Genomic DNA, 17,329 nt, shown 5'->3' with positions numbered 1-17,329 from the left:
TAGAATTTATTCTGCTTGTTACTCTTACCGACAGTCTTCATATTAAAGAAGGTAGTGCCATTATTGCATACAGCTTTATTACTGTTTTCCTTCATCATGTTGTTGCAGATATGCAAGAAAACTGGCTTAATTGGGATTTATTTAAGTATTGTTTGCTTCTACGTTCTCCTTCTTGCCTTTCTGCCTGGCACGAGGAAAGATCATTCTACCAACATACACAGGGGCTTCTACTCATCCTCAGTGATGTAGACCATGGGAACATGCACTTATAACTAGGATGAAATGTGCATCAACAGTCATAAAAAGTGACATTATCTGTTTCTGATCTTATGATCTCACCCTACAACTTTTTAGCAGTGTGTCACAGGGTAGGAATACTTTATTTCACTACACTTTCCTTAAAGGGTGGCGTATCATGTAACTTCAAACCAGATTGAGTCTTATGCTCTTATTTTCTTGAATGGTTTTCTTGCTGTTAGTGTCAACTCAACAGGTCTTCTTCATGTGGACATTATGATCCGCTTTATGTTGGTGCCCTTGCTGGTTCCTTGGAACCCTTTTCATTGCATATTTTTCTCAAAGTTCTAGACTGGATTCAAAATTGCACCCTACGCAGCAACTCTCAAAAAACTGAATGTGGCCATTCACAGTTTACAGAGAAAGCATCCAGCATAATAACTGAACAGCTGTTACAACAGGTAAAGCTAAGAGACTCCGAATATTAAAGTCTAAGGACAGAAACGATCAGCTTTTTAACATCTCACACTTACTGTAAGGCTCCAACAGCTGTTATAACACCTAAAGAATGTAATGGTTCTCCAAAGCTATCCTAACCTCAGGACTTATGCACAGGTTAAGGGGAATGAGCTGGCAGGTGCCAAGAGTGGGACAGGAACAGGCATGGAACTATCATATGGCATCTTATAGGGTTTTTCCATTAGCCCCACCCCTCTGACATACTGATGCTAGTACTATACTTTCAGTGGGCAATGAGATCTGGCCTATGTAGACATGTCTGGCCTGGACCATGTCTGTTCAGCCAACCTTCATGTCTTCACTCAGCAAACATTCTGAGTCCCAGTCTCCACTGGCCTCAATGAATGATCTTCTCACACCAGCGTACTCTCTTTCCATGAAAGACATGCCCATCCTATCTGCCAGTTGCTTTATGTACCTGAGTTTCTAACTGGACTCAGGTTGTCTGAGCTGTCAAAAGGGCTTCAACCCACTATGCCACCAGAGCTGGCTTATGCTTATATTTTCTACTTCACTTATATACAGTCATCATTATTTCTGAAGGTAGATAATGGCTGACTTCTACTAACTGTAAGGGGAAACTTGACTCCATAATCTCGAGTGGTGTTGTGAAGTATAGCTCTCATTTTTTTCTGCTATTTTGCTAAGCATTTCAATTCTAAAAAATGCTCAAAATGCTCTCCTCTTTCCTTTCAAACTATAGCAAACTGCTTGCTACACTTATAGCAAACAGTTGCTAACAGTTTATGTCATACACGGAGTGCCAAAATTCTTCAGCTCTAAAAAAATTGTTGCTTTTTAAACTGTAGCAAACTGCTTGTTACAATGTAGCAAGCAACTGCTATAGTTTAAGCCACAGACAAAAAAATTCTTTCCATTTAAACTGTTACAAATTACTTGCTACAATGACACAAGCTGATGCACAGTTTATGCCACATATGGAGCACTAATCACTTAGTCCCACATCATAAGGGGAAGACTCAATAGTGCAAGTATGGATACTCTGAAAATGTAAAAAATATAAATGTAATTCTGACAAAGAAAAAACAGCAAATTATAAATCTTGTTATTGCACATTTAAAGTATTTTTACAAGGGAGTAAGACCCCCACACCCATGCTAGTTATAATATATATATATATATATATATATATATATATATATATATATATGTTTACTATCAAAATGTCGAGGTGCCTTAACTCAGTGGGGATCGGGAAACTTACTCTTTTCCTCACTGTAGTGCGATCTTGTAGTTGGAATATATAAGTAGCAGGGGGTGTGGGGGGTGCAGAAGGGCTTGCCCCTGTGCAAAACACAAAACAGTAGGCAATTTTCCGCCTCATAGTGGATGTTTTTTTCTGGATGGTGAGTGGTTGAATGTCAGTCCTTTCCTTCAAAAGAACGGACATTCTAAGCAATCAGCATGATGCTTTTTCGTTGTTCTGTGTCGGGGATGTGAATGGTCGAGGTAAGTCACCTCGACATTTTGATAGTAAACCATGCAAAAAAAAAAAAAAAAAAAAATATATATATATATATATATATATATATATATATATATATATGGGTTCACTGCATATGACCGAAAGTTCATATGATCGAAGCCCATTTGACTGAGACCAAATGACCGAAAGTTCATTTGACCGAAAACCCATATGACCGAAAACTTATTTGACTGAAAAACAGCACTGGCATGTATATGCGCTGTTCCCCACTGTAGTGCGATCCTGGAGTGAGAATATAAAGTTAGGGGGTATGCCCCCCCACATTTTGCAACCAGTTTTTACTGATGTATGTTTTAATTCATTTTTAATGGATATACATGTATATAATAGTGCATAAACTGCAATTATGTGGGGGGCTATGCCCCCCACCCCCCTAACAATATATTCTATCTCCAGGGTCGCACTACAGTGGGGAACAGGGCATATACCTGCCAGTGCTGTTTTTCGGTCAAATGAGTTTTCGGTCATATGGGTTTTCAGTCAAATGAATTTCACTCATTTAGTCTCAGTCAAATGGGCTTCGGTCATATAAACTTTCAGTCATATGTAGTGAACCCATATATATGTATATATATATATATATATATATATATATATATATATATATATATATATATATATATATATATTAACTCTGAGATGACTGTACTCAGAGTAGGGGGATGCTCCAAGATGTTTCAACTCTGAAATTAGTATAAGGCCCCCAAGTGCACTTAAATTCTCACTGTTCTCAGGATTGTAGTTACGGTCCATGGACTACAAGCAACCACTGACCATTTTTGCCTTTGGTAATACTCTTTATTCATATATTACGATTAAAAGCATCTTAACAGTGTATTTAACTTTTTTCTAAATTATTCCATGTTTCCATTACAGTTTCTACTTGAAAAGCACTTCATAATTCACTAAATGTTATTTCTCCACTTTCACAGTCAATCTAACCATGTATCATATCTTGTTTTGTTAAGACTAGGCAAATGATTCCTGTTTAAGGAAATTAATAGATTGTTGGTGACTGGGTTCACTGGGTTTGATATGTCTTCATTTATTTATACTAATTGCAAGGTTGGGTTATTTGGAGTAAACTGCATGCAATACAACTTACATGATAACATTTTATTTTTACTCCAAGAGTTCATCCTTGATGTTAGTGTATTTAGAAATCAGATTTGTGAAGTTAAACCTCTCATTTGCGGAATATAGTACCTCTGCAAGGTCAGTACCTGAATTTGTACTTTTCTTTAATGATTCAAATTTGTCTTTTTAGACTAGTTGACCTGTCAACAATTTAAAATGTCAACAGTTACGTTATTATTTATTGGGTTCAGCAAAATGAAACCCAGTGAATTACTATAGACCTGTTTCACACTGTGGCCTTTAGTTACTGTTTATTTATTTACACTTTGTTGACTTGATTTGCCTCACTGAGCCAAAGGATTCTTTTAAAGGGATACCCAAGGTCACATTCATACTGAGTTGGATAAATTTAGGCAGAGCACTGGAGAAATTCCTTTACTTCCTTTGAGTACTAGCTGACACTGGAGGGCTGTCACTAGTGTTTGGAGAATTCCAAGATGTAGGGAGGTGTATACATTGCTGCTGGAGAATTTTTGGAGAGAATCAGAATGAGATGAAATCCTAGTTAAAGAGTTGGAGAGTGGAGGTCTGAATACAGAAGTACTGGAGAATTTAATGAAGGAAGGAGAACCATATGAAGGAGAGGCATGGAGGTGAGCTGGAGTGCTAAGATGGATTGAGTATTACAGGGTCAGTTAAATAATGAAGCTGTAACAGGATAGAGAAATAGAATTCGGAGGCATGTTTTGGCTGATATAGTAATCAGTTTTAAGAATATGCTTCTCCAACTGGGTAGTATGGATAAGAGAAATGAAGTAAAGACAACAAAATGCCTGTGTTGTAAAATCAAGAAACAAGATTCACAGTACAATGTGAAGAGAGGTATTGGACAGGTACAGAGGGACAGCAGTTTCTGAAACAAAGACTGGTGATAAAAGTAAGAAGCACAATTCTTATTGCAGAATTGGTAATAAGAATTAGCAGAGAGTTCCCTTTCAATAACTTTGTCTACAGGATATATAATGCTGTTAGTCTTTATAGAACTTTTTCAAATTCCATGACCTCTTGTAGTTAAAAGCAGGTTGCATTTGTATTGCATTTTTAAGATTGCCAATACCAGAAAGTGTATCCCAGTATTTATCAATCAAATTGCACACAAAATCAATATCCCTATTACATGTTAATGTAACCCTAATGGTATTTTGATGTTTAATACCTGAAAGCATTACTGCCATGGACTTATTTCATACTTATCTGAAAATATTGGTTTACCTGTACTGTGATGTTCCGAGATCACCTCTTTCTGAACATTTAAGATACGCTTATCATAGCCTCTCTTCTCAAGATTAGTTATTACAGAGGACATTTGTCAAAGCTTCCTTCATTAGTATTAAGTCTGGCTATTCTCAACATCTGGCCTCTAGTTATATTTTAAAAAGTAAAAGGTAGATGCATACCAGTATTATGTAAATGCATGTTCTTCTTCACTTCCTTACTATATGTCATTGTCTTAATATCTCCTCCTTCCACCCTCATAATGAGTATACCCCCCAAAATAAATCTTATCATAGGATGAATTTGTCTTAAATCTAAAATAATGGTTTTATCTACTGCTCTTGGCAGAACCAGTTAATTTTATCTGCTGGAACTGCCCCTTTTCCAGCTTTGATATATGTAGAAGGTCTTTATCAGAAGAGTGCAAGCTTCTGGGTAGGTTGTATGGTTGTACACAGTTGGCTATGTTGTATGGTTATACATGTTTGGCTAGGCTGTATGGTAGTACAAGGATGGCTAGGTTGTATGGTTGTACACAGTTGGGTAGGTTGTGTTGTTGTACACAGCTAGGTTGTATGGTTGTATGGTTGTATAAGGCTGGCTAGGCTGTATGGTTGTACACAGTTGGCTAGGTTGTATGGTTGTGGACAGTTGGCTAGGTTATATGGTTGTACAAGGTTGGCTAGGTTGTATGGCTGTACACAGTTGGCTAGGTTGTATGGCTGTACACAGTTAACTAGGTTGTATTGTTGTACACAGTTGGCTAGGTTATATGGTTGCCCAAGGTTAGCTAGGCTGTATGGTTGTATGGTTGTACACATCTGGCTAGGTTGTACGGTTGTACAAGGATGGCTAGGTTGTATGGTTGTACACAGTTGGCTAGGTTGTATGGTTGTACACAGTTGGCTAGGTTGTATGGCTGTACACAGCTGGCTAGGTTGTATGGTTGTACACAGTTAACTAGGTTGTATTGTTGTACACAGTTGGCTAGGTTATATGGTTGTACAAGGTTGGCTAGGTTGTATGGCTGTACACAGTTGGCTAGGTTGTATGGCTGTACACAGTTAACTAGGTTGTATTGTTGTACACAGTTGGCTAGGTTATATGGTTGCCCAAGGTTAGCTAGGCTGTATGGTTGTATGGTTGTACACATCTGGCTAGGTTGTACGGTTGTACAAGGATGGCTAGGTTGTATGGTTGTGCACAGTTGGCTAGGCTGTATGGTTGTACACAGTTGGCTAGGCTGTATGGTTGTACACAGTTCGCTAGGTTGTATGGTTGCACACAGCTGGCTAGGTTGTATGGTTGTACAAGGTTGGCTAGGTTGTATGGTTGTACACAGTTGGCTAGGTTGTATGTGTGTACACAGTTGGCTAGGTTGTATAGTTGTACACAGTTGGCTAGGTTGTATGGCTGTACACAGTTAGCTAGGTTGTATGGTTGCACACAGTTAGCTAGGTTGTATGGTTGTACACAGTTAGCTAGGTCGTATGGCTGTACACAGTCAGCTAGGTTGTATGGTTGTACAAGGTTGGCTAGGTTGTATCATTGTACACAGGTGGCTAGGTTGTATGGTTGTACAAGGTTGGCTAGGTTGTATGGTTGTACACAGCTGGCTAGGTTGTATGGTTGTACACAGTTGGCTAGGTCATATGGTTGTACACAGTTGGCTAGGTTGTATGGTTGTACACAGTTGGCTAGGTTGCATGGTTGTACACAGCTGGATAGAGTTGGACAGTCATTTGGTTTGTTTGTTATGTTGTGGATAATAGGGAGATGGGAGTATGTAAGTTTCTGAGGTTGTTCAAGCCACTGGAGGTCTATGAGGGCCGAGCAGTGATGTGTTCTATGAGGGAGGTTGACTGCAAATTTTGTGACCTTGGTGTAGCACTGCTCGGGTTTGTTTAGTTGAGTTTATTTTTGTTTTATTCAGCATTTGTTTACCAGTATAACAGCAAAACACAGCACTGCAGGAACCAAAGACCCTTCTGTAGGAAATGTAAAAAATATCCAAACATCAGCAGCAGAGTCACCATGACTAAAAGCATAAAATAATTTATTAGTAACAGAAAACAGTTTCCTTCATCAGGATCTGATGCTGTTTATTTGGATAATATTTGTTTACCAGGAAAGTCTGACTGGGACAGAGCCCATTTTCAGTGGAGGCCTGGGGAGAAATGCTCGAGATGCATGGCTTCGGAATATGGGAGGAAACCAAAGCACCCAGAAGAAACCCACATGAATTCAGGGAGGATATGCAGGTTCCTCACAGAAGGCACCCCAGCTGGGAATCAAACTGGTGAACCTCTTGCTGTGAGGCAACAATGCTAACTGCTGTACCACTGCACCACCCTAGTTAGTTGGGTGGTTGTCAGTACTGGTGCTGAGTACAGGAGAGTAGGTAGTAGGAGGATAGTGGCAATATGACATCTTGCAGTGTTAGATACATAGGTATTTTGCCGTATAGACAGTGCTTAGTTTTTTTTTTTCTACTGTATGTTGAATGTGAAAGCTAGATTTTAGGTCTTTGTCTATGTAAACTTTTAGTAGTTTGGTTTCTGTTCTATTTTGGCATTAGAAGATGTAATAGCGAAGGATGCTGTCTTTATTGGAAGGTGTTTGAGAGTGAAGAGAGTTACTTTTGCTCTGTTAGGGTTTAGGAATAGCTTGGAGGTGGTCAGCCAGTTTTCTGTGGAAGTGAATTATTTCTGGGTCAGTTTTTGTAGGGAACCAAAGATGTTTGCTGACCAGATGATGATAAAATCATCTATGTGCTATACTAAGGTAGTATTGTTACTGGCCATATCAAGGTTATTAACAAAGATGCTGAACAGGACAGGTCGCAGTATGGATCCTTGTGGGACCCCAACTGCAACAAGGAGAAAGGATGAGATGTCAGTGAGCAATTTTACTGCCTGGGGAATGTTAGAGAGGAAACTAGAAAACCAGGATAAAGAGGAATTGTCAATGCATTGATTGGAGAAATTTGCGAGAATAAAGCATGGGAGACTGTTGAAACCTTGGCTAGATCTCAAGAGGGAGATCAGGTAACGTTTACCACCATAGTGCTGAGTTAACAGTATTAGTGAAGTTAAGGAGGGTGGTGGAGGTACTGTGCTGAGGTGAGAGTTGGGTCTGAACGCACTTCTCAAGTGTTTTTGATATGGAGAGAGGAAGGTGATGGGTCTATAATTGGTGTGTTTGGTAGAATGACTACCTTTGTGGATGGGGAGGATATAACATTTTTCCATAGAAAGGTACATAAGATTCATTTATAGAGTGGTTTATTAGAATTGAGATAGGGTAAGCAAAGGCATTTGCTGACATTTTTAAATACTCACCAAATAGATTGCCTTGTGCTAGGGAGGTGTTTTATTTCAGTTTAATAAATATTTTTTATGATAGCATTGAGGACTAACTGGAGAGACAGAGTATGGGGAGTTATTAGAGTTTGCAATGTGTTTATTGCATTGTTTTGTATAGAGCTGTTGAGTAAGAAAGAAACTAATTTAATAAAGTTAGAGTTACATTCATTAGCAATGTCAGTGGAGTTATTGGATTTGAGTGTAGGTAAAGGCTGTGTTGAATAGCCGGGATTTAGAAGATGATTTATGAAAGAAACAGAATAATTTATAAGAAACGTAAGGAATCTGGCATTTTGACTTAAATGTCTACGCAGAGAAAAGCATGGGTACATGAAAATGAAAGAGAGAAAAGACAATATGTATAAAATATTCAGGAACAAAGTGAAATATCAGATGTATATGAAGAAGTAAGGAAAAATAAATATAATTCAAGGTAAAGAAATAGAGCAGGGAAATGACTAATGGTAGAAGAGATTCAGATACAAACAGAAAATAAGTATAGTTTATTGACAAGTGAAGGATAGAAAGCTGGTGAGTCAGAAGCAGAGGAAGAGCAGGAGGGGAAAGAAGTGAACTTTTTTGGGGGAGGATGAAAATGACAAAGAAAAATAAGAACAGGAGGAAAAAGATGCAAAAAAGATAAAGGGGGTGTAGGTATTTTGAGACTAAATGTGAACAGTATAAGAAATGGAATAAAGGATTCAATTGCTATTGAATGGTATAAGTAGAAAATAAATGGCTGGATTAATTTTGCTGGGTACAACATGTGTTAATCAGGATAAAATGAGAGAAAAAAAATGACACTGTATGAGGAATAAGTACATGGCCAGTAGGATATAAAACATGTTCTGGATTAGGGATGATAATAAGAGAAAATGAAGCAAAAATATTGGCTTTAACAATTGTGCTACCAGGAAGGGTAATGCTATGTGACTTGAAAAAACTGAAATTGTGTGAGGGTGATAGTATTGTATACATAAGTAAACATGTAAGAAAGAAAATAAATATTTGAAGAATTAAAAATAATTGATAAAAAACGTCAATAGTAACGACAGGGGACTTTAATGATAAGGTAAAAAAAAAATAAAAAGACAAATAATACAAGATATAAAACTGGTGAAAAAATGATGTAATATGGTAACTTGAAATAAGGAGAAAGTATGAGTGGACATACAAAAGGAGATTCTTTTAAAAAACAGAGATAGATTGTCTTATATATTCAATTGACATGAAGGAAGCGGGACGTAAGATAGAATGAGTATTTTTTTAGATAAATATGGGCTGTGTTAGGTAATGAAAAAGAAGTAATAGAAGAAAAATGAATAAAATGGTTAATGGGGTTGTAAGTAAAAAGAAATGAAGGGGGACGGTGTCAGACTGCGAAAAGAACAAATGACAATGAGAGTATTTATGAAAGTTGGACAAAGTGATGGGCAGTGCTTAAAGAAAATAATAAGAAAGACTTTTTTGAAGTAAAGAGAGAAGGGTAAAAAAGTAAAGTGGAATATGAAAACAGGCTGAAACAGTTTGTGAAAGGAGTGGAGCTAGGAAGTATTACAGCAGGATAAATAGAAAAAAAATTGCATGAAAAAAATGAAAAAATTAAGACAGTTGTGTAGATAAAATATTTTTTTAAAGGAAAGAAAGAAAAAGTTTCACTTCTAGGAAAGAATGTAAAAAGAAGGGAAGGTAAGATGGGTGGAATGGTAGTTACGAATGGGATAGTAAAATGTAAAAAAAGAAAAAAATATGGAGATAGTAGTAGAAAAATATAGGAGCAGAATATAAAAGGAAAGAAAACTGGAAGCTGAAAAGTAACATTTTGAAAGAGCAAAACATAAATTAGAAGAAAGAATTTAGTTCAAAGAATTAGAAGAGGTTAGAAAAGAAGGGAAGGAGGAATCAGCATAAGGCTTAGGTGGGTTAAGTTATGGATATGATAAGGGTGTGAGTGAGAGGGAAACAAAGTATTTGTACAAATACTGAATGAATGGTTAGATGAAGGGATAGAAGATGAAAACATAATGCTTGGAGCAATTAAATATAGGTAGTAAATATATTAAGAATTAAAGGCCAGCAATGCTGGGGAATAATGATTATAAATATTATTATATATTTGTTTTTATTTTTTATGAAGATAATATAAAAAGATTGGTGATTGGTTTTGAAGAAGTAACACAAGAAGGAATATATGGAATAAAAGTTAAAATAAGTAAAGGAAATGTTAGTAATGATAAAAAAGAATTAATAGATGCTATTTTTATACCCCATTTTCAGTCATATATTGATAGAATTTTACATTTCATTACCCAATTTTTCCTCCTTGTCCCCTTACCTACCACAGTCTGACCCATTCACATTTGGAAGAACTCACGGCACTCCCATCTTTCAATCTACTTTTAGCAACCTCTACTCATTGATTTTGTATTTTGTCCTAGATTTAGTTGACCCATATGTAAGTTGCATTGCCTCTTATAACGGGCATGGCTGTTCCAGTTTTTGTGCACCTAATTATCTTTTTAGCGTACAGTTTGATACATTGCAGCAGTAAAACAGTTGTTTATATTTAATTCATAAAGTAGAGCTGATAATGCCTTTTCCTTGTTTCACTCTCATTATAAGTATTACTCTTATGACTACATTGCTAAGTCACCTTTGAAACAAGGTGCACTCAGTGGGGCTATTTGACTATAAAACAGAGAAACAATACATATTTTCTGAAGACTGACTACTTCAATCTTGTAAGGCTTATTTTATGTACATTCATCTCCCAGGTGCATACTATTTTTCCTGCTTTTGTATCACAACTGAACAAACCCTTCATATACTCCAGGCTTAAACCAATGTCTTTAATGAAAGTAGTACAAAGCAGTGGAATGAAAACAGGCCATGAAATACTTCGTGCCTGCTCTTCTTATCACATCTTATGGTCTACTTTCAAGTTAGTGAGCTATCAATTTTTTAAAAACATGATCCAGGCAATGCCCTTCTATCTTCTTAAGTAATCTTTTCTTGGGAAGCACGTGAAAATCATTCCTACATTCTAGCAAGGACAAACTAGAGCTGTAAACAGAATCTGATTTGTACTCCAGGGTCTCATACTTCTGTCTCTTGTACCCATGATGACTAGCCTCTGTATTTTACAGAAACACTAGTAGTTATTATGGCTAAAGCACATGTCACACAGGTCACACTTATTTCCTTGTCTGATGACTCACATATACCCTTTACTGTATTTCTGTGTTTGCTTTCCATAGACACAATCTCCATTTAATGTTATACATTTACATCATAGCTATTATAAAGTTTTACCAAAACTTAGTAGCTGACCTCCTAAGTGAATCTGGGCATTGACTGTACAGATTGGCAAAACAATCATATGTACATATGAAGGAAAAATGCTTGGGGTTGAATGCCAGACATCAAAATTAGTTTTGCAGATTATAGTTTACATAATCCATCCTGCACTTCTGAGCCAAACTCTTCATATTGTTTATTCCTAATGAGCCACTCCAGCCCTGCCAAGTCACACCCCATTATTTGTTACACTAGTCCGTGCCATACCACTTGCCGCAGTGTGATTCAGTACTCCAACACTAGCCAAGTTACACCTGCTATGTTGTCCCCATTTCCAGATACATTAGTCTAAAACTATCTAGTCCACATCATCTGCTTCTTCTTAATGCAGCACTCTAGGCAGACTATGCCAGGCCACATCCACCAACCCACCCTGATATAGGCAGATTGATAGTCGAGGTAATGCACAGACTTTCCACTCTTTAATGAGATAAAAATAAAGCACATAAACACAATCTTATGTATATGACACATATTGGGAAGATATATGTGAATTTGTAGAACATGACCATAGAACAACCACTTCTGATAGTAATGTGGCTCACCACCTTGATGTAACCATGGGTCAGCCTCTTCACATGAAAATGTTTTGTGCCTCATGCACCAGTCCATCATGTTAATTGTATGTGTATATATAAAATGATTATGCTATCACCACAAATGTCCCTAAATTTGTAGACTATATATATATATATATATATATATATATATATATATATATATATATATATATATATATATATAAGCACTAGGATTAAAAACAAAAACATAATTTTTCACACCTGATGTGTGTGTGTGTGTGTGTGTGTGTGTGTGTGTGTGTGTGTGTGTGTGTGTGTGTGTGTGTGTGTGTGTGTGTGTGTGTGCGGAGGCTCTAACCACCCCCCCGCCACCCCGCTAACTGTATATACCAATTTCGAGACTGCACAGTATCAGGGAAAGGGCATATTCCTCATTTCTGAGAATTGTGCAGTGTCACACACCTGTTGACATTCTGCTTAGTCAACCAAATTTTGACGACTAAACAGATATGGATCAGTGCTCCCTTTTAAATAAATAAATAAATAAATATATATATATATATATATATATATATATATATATATATATATACATATACACACACACACACACACACACACACACACACACACACACGCACACGCACACGCACACGCACACACTCACACATACACACACATGCACACACTCACACACACAGATACATGAATACATACACAACCACAGACATATTATTACATCAAAACCCCTGAAAAATCAAAATCTATACTATCAGAAACAAAAACAATATTAAAGGATATAAGGTTACACCCCCACACCCCCTTCAACTTACATATACCAATTCAGGTATTTCACAGCAGTGGCGAAGGGGCAAATTCTCATTCTCACAAATGCCAACAGTTTTCAATGTTATGAGTTTTTGGTATTTTAAGCCTGCAACAACAGCCTTTTGACGTTTTGAGTTTTCAATGAAATGAATGTAAAATGTATATATATATATATATATATATATATATATATATATATATATATATATATGTATATATATATATATATATATAAAGCATGCTGCTGCCACTCACATATAACAAGGAGTAGGTATATTATTTACACCTACCTATATCCCATATGCATAAGTATACAATACATGGAATGACACCCACACACACACATATATATGTATTTGTCATAATGAAATGCTGGTTATTTGAAAAGATGTTTATTATATTTCCCTAATCTTTATGCATGTAGCAATAGCTGCTGTTTCTCTTCTCAGTATCTCCACTTTTGGACAGTAGATATAACCAGTGAGCTCTTTATTTTACTTACCCATTATGGTGATGAAACATTCAACGGCAGTTATAAAAGGCAAAAACACAGTCTGAACAGCTGAGTTTATACACACTGTTCTATTCATAGCATTTCACACATTGGAGGGGTGTAAAATTGTATACACACACGCACACGCACACACACACGCACATGCACACATGCACACACACACACACACACACACACACACACACACACACACACACACACACACACTCACTGTATAGGCTAGGGCGTGCCTTCCTCCACACATGCAGTCACATACTATTACTTTTTTTACAGATGTGGTTATTAACAATACTAACCCATTACTGCCTGTTTATCCTCCTCCTTGAAAAAAACACACAAACACAAGCATTGTGCTCAGTCTGGCAGGTATTATGTAGAGGAACAGATGATGGAAGAACACATGCTAATAAGGTACCATCCTTTGGGCCAGGGTCATAGATCTTGGTCACTCATTCACTAGCCCTGTATGTTGCCTATTTCCTAGTATCTATCTACAGCCATATATGAGCATGTCAAGTGCATGTAAAATCCAAGGACACCAAGCCAAGCTCATAACCACTCACCAGGCATAGTCTTTGCTGTTCTCCAGACAGTTGGCAATAAACTTTCAGTCTGGCTTAAAATCAATTTATGTTCCTCTAGGTATGAGCAAAGATTTCTTTTTCATGATTATATATACCTAAAGGCAAAAAAATCTAGCTAGAAGTTGCTACAGTGCAATGCCTTGACCCATTTTTTTAAATTTAAAAGGAGCTGCAGTTACATATTTATTACCAAGTTGATAAATGCACTTCAGACCTTTAATATAGCAGTCCCTTTCTTATTATATTTATATTAATTACCATAATCATCACGCTAGTTCTTATTTTTTCCAAAGAGTCCGATTCTGTAACCCACAATGGAAGTTCGTTCTACAAAAGGCAGCTCACTGAACGCTACTACCGATTAATATAAAACCTCATGGAAAAATGTTGCTGTTAATAAAATAGTAAATAAATGTGGACTTAGTTTTTCATAATATAGTGGAAACCATTTACCTTAGATTAAAGAAAGCACTCCTCAGTTGTAAGATTGCACCAAGATAATGTAAGCCACTGTCAGAAACTTAATTCACTTTCAGAGTAATGCTATTTCAGTACAAACCTTAATTCCATGATGTATATGAGCAACTATAATTCTTCTGCAAAGCCATTTCACAGCAATTAGATTCTCAATTTTCTAAAGAAACAACTGGTGCAGTACATTCATTGTGGACTCCTGAAAATACAGCTTTTATGGATTTTGGGGCCATTAAAAAGAAGTCAGAATGCATCATTGTGCTAAAACAGAAGACATATCTGGGAGTCACAGTAACTGACTGATGTTACTTTGCAAACATTTTAGAACGGAGCACCAAAGTGCATTTCTGAGTTCAGCATCATCACTTTCTGCAGAGATGTGTGGCCAGAAAGTTGGAATATGAAATAATTCCTACTTCCTCCATTTAACGTCCTTTATTAAATACGGCTTCACTTTGTAGTAATTGAAAACACATATTTTCTTTACAGATTTTGGCCTTTTTTTAAAATGCACTTACCTCCCTTGCACAGGCAGCAATGCTGATGAAGCTTCACTGGAACACTCTCCCTGTTGCTCTGTCTCCAATTACAATGGCAGCCTTTTATCTCTGGGCCGCCCAAAGCAAAGATATTATGTGACGATGAAACCTTCTAACAGTTCTCTGGACAAAATCTTAGAACTACTTACAGTGTGTGTGTGTGTGTGTGTGTGTGTGTGTGTGTGTGTGTGTGTGTGTGTGCGTGCGCATGTGTGTGTGTTTTCATTCCAAGAAAAGAGAGATGACATATTTTGTTAGTCAAAGAGACCACTCTGTAATTAAAAGATTTGTTACCCCCCCCCCCCCCCTATATTCCCTCTAGGTCACAATCTGGAACTGTTTATGATATGATGGATTGAGGCAGACAATCTGGAAGAAGTGGAGTCTGTAACTTAAGTTTTTCTTTTTCTTAATGTCAGATATTGGTATTACATAGGGGAGAAACAGGGAACACCATTGTTTGACTGACCTATACAAAACATCTACTGTTTGGGTTAAGAACCTTGGTCTCTGTTTTCTTTTAATATAGATTCCACTTAGTAGTGTCTTTTGAAAGCTTCACAAAGTAAAATACTGCAAGGTTCTTCATAAAGTAATATCAAATGCAGACTTCATATGCAGTGATATCTGGAAGCAAGATGCACTTTAACTGAGGAATCTGTGTACACAGATCACAAATCATGGTTTGCAATTGAATGTCTGACCCAGGTGTCAAATTACAAAGCAGCTGGACTGGTCTGAGGTGCTGGCCAAAGGATGATGACTATCCCATGGCAGACCAGCCCCCTCCCAAACTGACAGACTTCATACAACTGGCTCCATAGCCGAGGAATGTAATGAATGTTTAGGTTGTTGAGGTTGACACGTGTATGCTAGGTGCAACAGTTCTACCAGTTTCATCTTGTTTTGTTCCGTCAGCTTTGGATAAAAAATAATCTCAAGAATGAAAAGTCAGAAAAAAAACGACAAACCACCAACAAATAAAAGTGATCATCCAGTGGGGTGGATAGCTGAGATTTTGATAAGCTTTACTAAGCAGACCCATAATACTGGTTCGGGTTCTGAACCAAGCTGTTCAGGATTTGATGCCTAGTCTGTAAGTATAAGATGTGCTTATGTGAGCCGTTCTTTTCAAAGTTTTTAGCATGAAGACTGATAAATAATATTATGTGTTGGGGGGGGGGGGTAAAATGACAATGGAGCTGTAGTAGGAGGAGATTTTTCTTGAAAAGGAAATTGTCGTCATAAGTTTACTTTTAATGCCATTTAGATGTGTTGGTTCACAAAAAATGTACTTTGCACTTATGAGTGTTGCAGGATCATGCTATATTCATCCATGTGTCTGTCAGCTGATTGCCCTAGGATTGCTTTCATAGCTTGAAGATAGAGGGACATAAGTCCACAGCATGTCTGTGAGCAGGCTGACAGGCCCAACAAATGCACAGGAATTTGTAATAATACAGCAGACACAAATTACTGACAGATATCAACACTATCACAGAAATGTACACTGTTACAGTAGGTGTGTGTGCACATCACAGATATCTACAAATCACTAGTACATTTCATAGAGAAATGGCAGAAAGTGATTGACATCACGTGATGTGGTGTAGTGGCTATCAAACCATCTGGGCTATGCACTCACCAATATTACGATGTTATCAAGCCATCTGTCGCTATGCACTCACCAACATCATTCAGCATATCTATTGTTGCACCATAACCTTTAAGGATGGCCCAGTGTCAGCTAGTTTGCTGGTGTAGAGGGTAAGTCCTGAGTGCTTCCCAGGTGACCCATGTTTCCTTAATGGCTTGGGTGGGCATCTGTTGGGAGCAGGGAAGGAATGGTAAGGTTAAGCTTTCTTGCCTTTCCCATGGTGAAGGTTAAGAGATGATAAAGGCGAGACCAGACAACTCATCTACTTCTGTTGGGGGCCAGAACACAGAACAGCAGCCGAGTTGAGTGAGCGGAATGGTTTAGTAGGTATACTCATACTTGGGCATGGGGCAGAGCCTCTCCCAGTGACCACTTCTCATGACTTCTCCCAACCTCCAGTATGATGCTAACATATAGAGGGCTGGGGCCATAACCCATGGAGCTAAGCCTGCCACTGTGAGCAGCTTACTCACCTCCTGTGCGAGTCTTGTTGCTAGCTTGAGGGGGAGCTGTGGAACCCTGATTGAATGGGCTAAACAATCTAATGAGCCATTAAGTAAGTGCCTACACACTGAAGTAGGCTGCACATCATGGGAGCCATGTTACAAAAGGGATATGTACAATCACAACCCAGCAAAGAAAGAACCTGTGGCAAAAATGCAGAAAAAAGTCAGTAACTGAGCCTAAATAAATAAAACAGTGCAGGTGCAGCACTAGATGCTGTTATATCTAAATTCTAAGAAGAGCAGACCGACAGCTGCATCATTTTAATTCTGATCCCGATATTAGTTGCCTGACCTGTTAGTTAATCCTTAACATTGGTGCATAATTTAGAGCATCATTGCTGGTGCTTTGAATTTTATTAACATCCATGA

The 17,329-nt window shown here is 37.5% G+C and overlaps 1 protein-coding gene across 1 annotated transcript in view; it reads right to left on the bottom strand.

Moving 5' to 3' along the window:
- Nucleotides 1-14,926, bottom strand: part of SERPINF1 (serpin family F member 1) — a 210,083-nt gene extending 195,157 nt beyond the window's left edge. The window contains exon 1 of the mRNA XM_044054367.1: nucleotides 14,777-14,926. The gene's annotated coding sequence lies outside the window, so the exon portion shown is untranslated. The remainder of the gene's footprint in view (nucleotides 1-14,776) is intronic.
- Between the last annotated feature and the right edge of the window lie 2,403 nt (nucleotides 14,927-17,329).

Source organism: Protopterus annectens, chromosome 13.part0 (genome assembly GCF_019279795.1).
Source record: "Protopterus annectens isolate FY-2018-M chromosome 13.part0, PAN1.0, whole genome shotgun sequence".
Classification (NCBI taxonomy): Eukaryota; Metazoa; Chordata; order Ceratodontiformes; family Protopteridae; genus Protopterus; species Protopterus annectens.
The sequence above is the reverse complement of the archived record's forward strand: the minus strand, read 5'-3'. Positions and strand labels throughout refer to the sequence as shown.